The sequence below is a fragment of the Salvelinus sp. IW2-2015 genome, linkage group LG19 (genome assembly GCF_002910315.2).
Source record: "Salvelinus sp. IW2-2015 linkage group LG19, ASM291031v2, whole genome shotgun sequence".
NCBI lineage: Eukaryota > Metazoa > Chordata > Actinopteri > Salmoniformes > Salmonidae > Salvelinus > Salvelinus sp. IW2-2015.
The window spans coordinates 32,796,879-32,805,988 of NC_036859.1; the positions used below are offsets into that span (position 1 = coordinate 32,796,879).

Below are 9,110 nucleotides of genomic sequence, written 5' to 3' on the forward strand. Positions count from 1 at the left end.
TATATATACTGTATGTATGGATGTGTGTATGTATATACTATATGTATGGATGTGTATATATACTGTATGTATGGGTGTGTGTATGTATATACTATATGTACTGTATGTATGTATCTATGTTCACCCTTGTGTTCTGTTCATCTTCCAGTGGGGAAAACATCACTGATCACCAGGTTCATGTACGACAGCTTTGACAACACATATCAGGTAAAAGTTGGCTCCTTCATTTAATGTTCAGGTACAAACAAATTACAGGACATAAATTACCAGCACATTACAGGACATCAATTACAGTACAAAGTACAAAGGGCAATACAMATCTATTTACCATAGATTTGATTAGATGTCAGTGCTTGGCCTACACACTGAATAGCTTCTTATGTTTCCTATCTATCACAATACATATTTTATTTTGTGAATAACAAACTATAGAGGGTAAAACACTGTACCCCGTGGGACTTATTTTATTGTTCTATTATTGCTAATATCACTTTCCTGTTGTTTTATTTGACAGGCAACCATTGGGATTGACTTCTTATCAAAGACCATGTACCTGGAGGACCGAACAGTAAGAAACTCTGTCAGTTTCCTGAAAGGAACACACAGATCAACACAGACTACATTATTTCTACACTTTTTAGTGGCCTAGCACGCTAACTAGCACAATAGCACTCCAATTCTCCTAGTATACAAGACATACTAACTATACCAGAGGAGGCTGGTGGGAGGAGCTATAGGAGGACAGGCTCATTGTAATGGCTTGAATGGAATAAATAGATTGCTATCAACCCCATGAAACATATTGAAACCACATGCTTGACTCCMTTCTATTTATTCCATTCCAGCCATTACAATGAGCCCATCCTCCTATAGCTCTTCMCACCAGCCTCCACTGAACTATACATACTTGTACATACTACACACTAATTACATCGATGAGGCATTCATAAATGAGAATGTATTCTCATTTAACTTACCTGGTGAAATGAACTTAAATACACGTGTTAATACAGAGCTGTTGTTTAGCTAGTACTGTATCTCTGTGTATGCTATCTATCTAGGTGAGGCTGCAGCTGTGGGATACAGCTGGCCAGGAGCGCTTCAGGAGTCTGATTCCTAGCTACATACGGGACTCTACTGTCGCTGTGGTGGTGTATGACATCACAAGTGAGCATTGCAACTCACACAACAAGCAGAACCACACAGCACGCGCACACACACACCACAAACACACACACACCACACAACACACACACACACACACACCACACACACACACACACACACACCCACACACACCCACACACACACACACACACACACACACAACACCACCACACAACACACAACACACACACAACACATCACACAGTTACCCTGTGTACTTAAGTGGCTGTCCATTTGTTAACACAGTAAAATACAGTAAAAGTTGTAAATTATTATTTCCCTACAGACTGAACTCATTCCAGCAGACCTGTAAGTGGATTGATGACGTTCGAACAGAGAGGGGCAGTGATGTCATCATCATGTTAGTGGGCAACAAGACAGACCTGGAGGAGAAGAGGTGGGTCTAGTTCAGGGTTCCCCAACTGGCAGCCCGCGGGCCGAATTTGGGCCACTGGTGTGTAATATTTGTTCCCCAAGTTTGTTGACATTATTTTTATTTTATTTTATCTTTATTTAACTAGGCAAGTCAGTTAGGAACAAATTCTTATTTACAATGGCGTCCTAGGAAACATGGGTTAAACTGCCTTACTCAGGGGCCGAACAACATAATATTTACCTTGTCAGCTCGGGGGATTCAATTAACCAACACTTTCGGTTACTGGCCGGCAATGTTCTAACACTAGGCTACCTCCGCCCCAGGACTGTAAGACCTGTAAAAAACACAGAAATCAGTCCAGTTATTTTTAATGTACAGGAAATCTGGTCCAAGTGTTCCGCACGCATAATAGAAAGACACATGCTCGTTATAACAAATGTAAGCAGGTTTGTAATAATTTATGTTTAGTCAAACATATCTGTCTGGGTTTCTGCGGTCAATTTGCACTACAGAAATTAGATTAGAATTATGTTCCGGCCAGCCCAGACCAATCCTCAAAAAAAATGTTCATGGCTGAAACGAGTTGATGATCCCTGTCTGAAACGAGTTGATGGATCCCTGTCCTGAACACGAGTTGATGATCCCTGTCCTGAACATAGTTGATGATCCGTCTGAACATTGATGATCTCCGTGTCTGAAACTAGTTGAGATACCTGTCTGAAAACTAGTTTGATGATCCCTGTCTGAAACTAGTTGATGATCCCTGATAGTGATACCTGTCTGAAATGCGTTGATGATCCCTGTCTGAAACGAGTTGATGATCCCCTGTCTGAAACACTAGTTGATGATCCGTGTCTGAAACTAGTTGATGATCCCTGTCTGAAACTAGACTATCTAAATCCTCTTTCAATCAGTGTAGATGAAGGGAGGGAGACAGGTTAAATGATGATTTTTAAGCCTTGAGCAATGGACACATGGATTGTGTATGTGTAACGGATGTGAAATGGCTAGCTAGTTTAGCGGGTACGCGCTACTAGCGTTTCAATCAGTTACGTCATTGCTCTGAAACCTAGAAGTAGTGTTGCACCTTGCTCTGCAAGGGCCGTGGCCTTTGTGGAGCGATGGGTAACGATGCTTCGTGGCGACCGTTGTTGATGTGTGCAGAGGGTCCCTTGGTTCGCGCCCAGTGTCGGGGCGAGGGGACCGGCCGTAAAGGTTATACTGTTACATTGATGCTGTTGACCCGGATCACTGGTTGTCGCGGAAAAGGAGGAGGTTTGAAAGGGGGTGAGTGTAACGGATGTGAAATGGCTAGCTAGTTAGCGGTACGCGCTACTAGCGTTTAATCAGTTACGTCACTTGCTCTGAAACCTAGAAGTAGGGTTGCACCTTGCTCTGCAAGGGCCGTGGCCTTTGTGGAGCGAGGGTAACGATGCTTCGTGGGCGACCGTTGTTGATGTGTGGCAGAGGGTCCCTAGTTTCGCGCCGTGTGGGGCGAGGGGACGGCCGTAAAGTTATACTGTTCCATTGATGCTGTTGACCGGATCACTGGTTGCTGCGGAAAAGGAGGAGGTTGAAAGGGGGGTGAGTGTACGGAATGTGAAATGGCTAGCTAGTTAGCGGGTACGCGCTACTAGCGTTTAATCAGTTACGTCACTTGCTCTGAAACCTAGAAGTAGTGTTGCACCTTGCTCTGCAAGGGCCGTGGCCTTTGTGGAGCGATGGGCTAGACGATGCTTCGTGGGCGACCGTTGTTGATGTGTGCCGAGGGTCCCTGGTTCGCGCACGTGTCGGGGCGAGGGAACGGTCTAAAGTTATACTGTTACATAGCGTGCAATTCAAGAGGGTGGAATGGGCAAGATAAAATATTTAAGTGCCTTTGAATGTTGTATGGTAGTAGGTGCCAAGCGCACCTGTTATATTGTGTCAATAACTGCAACGGTGCTGGGTTTTTCACGCTCAACAGTTTCCTTTGTGTATCAAGAATGGTCCACCACCCAAAGGACTTTCAGCCAATTTGACACAACTGTAGGAAGCATTGGAGTCACACACGGGCCAGCATCCCTGTATAAGCTTTCCGGAGGGTAGTTTGTCTGAAGTTAATGCTACTTTTTCAACCCTTTAAATGGATTATATATGCATTTACAGCGTGAACATGAGTCACCTGATTTGATTCAACTATGCATCAATTGTTCAACGTCATTGGTTCTACATAAACCGTTTAAGATGTCTATCAAGTATTTCCCTTGAAACATTTGAATGCATGCTATGGTCTGATTCTCCCACAGGCAAATCACTATTGAGGCGGGAGAGCAAAGAGCCAAAGAACTGAACGTGATGTTCATCGAAACTAGTGCAAGACAGGCACCAATGTCAAACAGGTGATTCTTGCTATATCAAATCAAATCAAATGTATTTATATAGCCCTTCTTACATCAGCTGATATCTCAAAGTGCTGTACAGAAACCCGCCTAAAACCCCAAACAGCAAGCAATGCAGGTGTAGAAGCACGGTGGCTAGGAAAATCTCCCTAGAAAGGCCAAAACCTAGGAAGAAACTTAGAGAGGAACTAGGCTATGAGGGGTGGCCAGTCCTCTTCTGGCTGTGCCGGGTGGAGATATAACAGAACATGGCCAAGATGTTCAAATGTTCATAAATGACCAGCATGGTCAAATAATAATAATCACAGTAGTTGTCGAGGGTGCAACAAGTCAGCATCTCAGGAGTAAATGTCAGTTGGCTTTTCATAGCCGATCATTAAGAGTATCTCTACCGCTCCTGCTGTCTCTAGAGAGTTGAAAAAAGCAGGTCTGGGACAGGTAGCACATCCGGTGAACAGGTCAGGGTTCCATAGCCGCAGGCAGAACAGTTGAAACTGGAGCAGCAGCATGGCCAGGTGGACTGGGGACAGCAAGGAGTCATCATGCCAGGTAGTCCTGAAGCATGGTCCTAGGACTCAGGTCCTCCGAGAGAGAGAAAGAAAGAGATAAAGAGAGAATTAGAGAGAGCATACTTAAATTCACACAGGACACCGGATAAGACAGGAGAAGTACTCCAGATATAACAGACTGACCCTAGCCCCCCGACACAAACTACTGCAGCATAAATAGTGGAGGCTGAGACAGGAGGGGTCAGGAGACACTGGCCCYATCCGATGATACCCCCGGACAGGGCCAAACAGACAGGATATAACCCCACCCACTTTGCCAAATAAATTTAGCATTTCTTAATYAGGCAGTCAACATTTCAGAATTTTAGCTTCTTAATATGCTTCATGTCACTCAAACATAAGATTTAGATTGTGGAAATTCTTTCTAGTATGTCGTTTTATTATGTTAGTTTTATTCTATTCTTTCAAACTATTTCCCTTCCTCTCTTGCTCTCTCTCTTCCTCCCTCTCTCTTTCGCTTCCTCCTTCTTCCTCCCTCCCTCTCTTTCTCTCTCTCCCTCTCCAGCTGTTTCGGCGTGTTGCAGCAACCTTACCTGGGATGGAGAGTTTGGACGATGTGAACCCTGAAGGCAGTATCCTTTAGAACAGAGAGAGTGAGTGACTCAACACTGTTAATCAAGGCTCAGAACAACGAAGAGAAACTCAGTAGAGGGAAAGAATCCTTTAACTCATCGTGGTTGCTGGTACGGTAATAAAGAAGTAGGCAGAAATAGGCTGCCATCTCCAGTGCAGTGAACCTGTAATATGAGCAATGGTATGTATAGAATCTATACTGCCCTACAAAGGCAAAGTTCAGTAACTACGTTATGGTACTTCATGATGTATTTTGATYGATTGGCTTGTTCTTGTTTCAGGTAACTAAATACCACATTAATCAGATAACATACCTGGCCTTTACAACAGATGAAAGGTTTTGTAGGGCAGTATAGGACAAGGGGAAAGGATCCCCCCTAATGATGGTATAGCAGGATAGCAGCCTAGTGATGGTATAGCAGGGTAGGCCCCTGTACCTAGGGAGTAGAGCCCTGCACGGGCATGAAATTTAAGCCTGAGCCCTTCCAATACCCACAACATTCAGGCCCTACCGTTCCCTCGCCCGTACCGTTAGCTGCTCCTCTCTGTCTGTCCCCTGCTCCATCTCTGCACTGCTGCGTTTATCTGCTCAAATATTCTCTCTACATGTCTGAGTATCCATAACAATGGCTCCGCTTGGCTGCCCACAAGACGAGAGAGGGACTGACTGAGTTGGCTGCTCACCAGACGAGAGAGGGACTGACTGAGTTGGCTGCTCACAAGACGAGGGACTGACTGAGTTGGCTGCTCACCAGATGAGAGAGGGACTGACTGAGTTGGTTGCTCACCAGACGAGAGAGGGACTGACTGAGTTGCCCTGCTCACACAGACGAGGAGGGACTGACTGAGTTGCCTGCTCACGCAAGAACGAGAGAAGGGACTGACTGAGTTGGTTGCTCACCAGACGAGAGAGGGACTGACTGAGTTGGCTGCTCCACCAGACGAGAGAGGGACTGACTGAGTTGGCTTGCTCCCACCGAGAGAGGGACTGACTAGTTGGTTGCTCACCAGACGAGAGAGGGACTGACTGAGTTGGTTGCTCACCAGACGAGAGAGGGACTGACTGAGTTGGTTGCTCACCAGACGAGGGACTGACTGACTGAGTTGGCTGCTCACCAGACGAGAGAGGGACTGACTGAGTTGGCTGCTCACCAGACGAGAGAGGGACTGACTGAGTTGGTTGCTCACCAGACGAGAGAGGGACTGACTGAGTTGGCTGCTCACAAGACGAGGGACTGACTGAGTTGGCTGCTCACCAGACGAGAGAGGGACTGACTGAGTTGGTTGCTCACCAGACGGGAGAGGGACTGACTGAGTTGGTTGCTCACCAGACGAGAGGGACTGACTGAGTTGGTTGCTCACCAAGACGAGGGACTGACTGAGTTGGCTGCTCACCAGACGAGAGAGGGACTGACTGAGTTGGTTGCTCACGCACGAGAGAAGGACTGACTGAGTTGGCTGCTCACAAGACGAGGGACTGACTGAGTTGGCTGCTCACAAGACGAGGGACTGACTGAGTTGGTTGCTCACCAGACGAGAGAGGGACTGACTAAGTTGGCTGCTCACCAGACGAGAGAGGGACTGACTGAGTTGGCTGCTCACCAGAGAGAGAGGGACTGACTGAGTTGGTTGCTACACAGACGAGAGAGGGACTGACTGAGTTGGCTGCTCACCAGACGAGGGACTGACTGAGTTGGCTGCTCACCAGAGAGAGACGAGGACTGACTGAGTTGGTTGCTCACCAGACGAGAGAGGGACTGACTGAGTTGGTTGCTCACAGACGAGAGAGGACTGACTGAGTTGGCTGCTCACAAGACGAGGGACTGACTGAGTTGGCTGCTCACAAGACGAGGGACTGACTGAGTTGGTTGCTCACCAGACGAGAGAGGGACTGACTAAGTTGGCTGCTCACCAGACGAGAGAGGGACTGACTGAGTTGGCTGCTCACCAGAGAGAGAGGGACTGACTGAGTTGGTTGCTCACCAGACGAGAGAGGGACTGACTGAGTTGGCTGCTCACCAGACGAGGGACTGACTGAGTTGGCTGCTCACCAGACGAGAGAGGGACTGACTGAGTTGGTTGCTCACCAGACGAGAGAGGGACTGACTAGTTGGTTGCTCACCAGACGAGAGAGGACTGACTGAGTTGGCTGCTCACAAGACGAGGGACTGACTGAGTTGGCTGCTCACAAGAAGAGGGACTGACTGAGTTGGCTGCTCACCAGACGAGAGAGGACTGACGAGTTGGCTGCTCACCAGACGAGAGAGGGACTGACTGAGTTGGCTGCTCACCAGACGAGAGAGGGACTGACTAGTTGGTTGCTCACCAGACGAGAGAGGGACTGACTGAGTTGGTTGCTCACCAGAGCGAGGGGGACTGACTGAGTTGGCTGCTCACAGACGAGGACTGACTGAGTTGGCTGCTCACCAGACGAGAGAGGGACTGACTGAGTTGGTTGCTCACCAGACGAGAGAGGGACTGACTGAGTTGCTGCTCAGCAATCACAGACGAGGGACTGACTGATTTGGCTGCTCACCAGACGAGAGAGGGACTGACTGAGTGGGTGCTCACCAGACGAGAGAGGGACTGACTGAGTTGGTTGCTCACCAGACGAGAGAGGACTGACTGAGTTGGCTGCTCACAAGACGAGGGACTGACTGAGTTGGCTGCTCACAAGACGAGGGGCTGACTGAGTTGGCTGCTACCAGACGAGAGAGGGACTGACTGAGTTGGTTGCTCACCAGACGAGAGAGGGACTGACTGAGTTGGCTGCTCACCAGAGAGGGACTGACTGAGTTGGCTGCTCACCAGACGAGAGAGGGACTGACTGAGTTGGTTGTTCACCAGACGAGAGAGGGACTGACTGAGTTGGTTGCTCACCAGACGAGAGAGGGACTGACTGAGTTGGCTGCTCACAAGACGAGGGACTGACTGAGTTGGCTGCTCACAAGACGAGGGACTGACTGAGTTGGTTGCTCACCAGACGAGAGAGGGACTGACTGAGTTGGTTGCTCACCAGACGAGAGAGGGACTGACTGAGTTGGCTGCTCACACAGACGAGAGAGGGACTGACTGAGTTGGCTGCTCACCAGACGAAGAGGGACTGACTGAGTTGGTTGCTCACCAGACGAGAGAGGGACTGACTGAGTTGGCTTGCTCACAAGAACGAGGGACTGACTGAGTTGGCTGCTCACCAGACGAGAGAGGGACTGACTGAGTTGGTTGCTCCACCAGACGAGAGAGGGACTGACTGAGTTGGCTGCTCACAAGACGAGGGACTGACTGAGTTGGCTGCTCACCAGACGAGAGAGGGACTGACTGAGTTGGTTGCTCACCAGACGAGAGAGGGACTGACTGAGTTGGCTGCTCACAAGACGAGGGACTGACTGAGTTGGTTGCTCACCAGACGAGAGAGGGACTGACTGAGTTGGTTGCTCACACAGACGAGGGACTGACTCTGAGTTGGTTGCTCACACAGACGAGAGAGGACTGACTGAGTTGGCTGCTCACGAAGACGAGGGACTGACTGAGTTGGCTCTCCACAGACGAGGGGCTGACTGAGTTGCTGCTCACCAGACGAGAGAGGGACTGACTGAGTTGGTTGCTCACCAGACGAGAGAGGGACTGACTGAGTTGGCTGCTCACCAGACAGAGGGACTGACTGAGTTGGCTGCTCACCAGACGAGAGAGGGACTGACTGAGTTGGTTGCTGCACCAGACGAGAGAGGGACTGACTGAGTTGGTTGCTCCACCAGACGAGAGAGGGACTGACTGAGTTGGTGCTCACAAGACGAGGGACTGACTGAGTTGGCTGCTCACAAGACGAGGGACTGACTGAGTTGGTTTGCTCACCAGACGAGAGAGGGACTGACTGAGTTGGTTGCTCACCAGACGAGAGAGGGACTGACTGAGTTGGCTGCTCACCAGACGAGAAGAGGGACTGACTGAGTTGGCTGCTCACCAGACGAGAGAGGGACTGACTGAGTTGGTTGCTCACCAGACGAGAGAGGGACTGACTGAGTTGGCTGCTCACAAAGACGAGGG

The 9,110-nt window shown here is 48.9% G+C and overlaps 1 pseudogene; it reads left to right on the forward strand.

Moving 5' to 3' along the window:
- LOC111978935 (ras-related protein Rab-6B-like) overlaps nucleotides 1-9,110 on the forward strand; it is a 22,908-nt pseudogene that overhangs the window by 8,273 nt on the left and 5,525 nt on the right.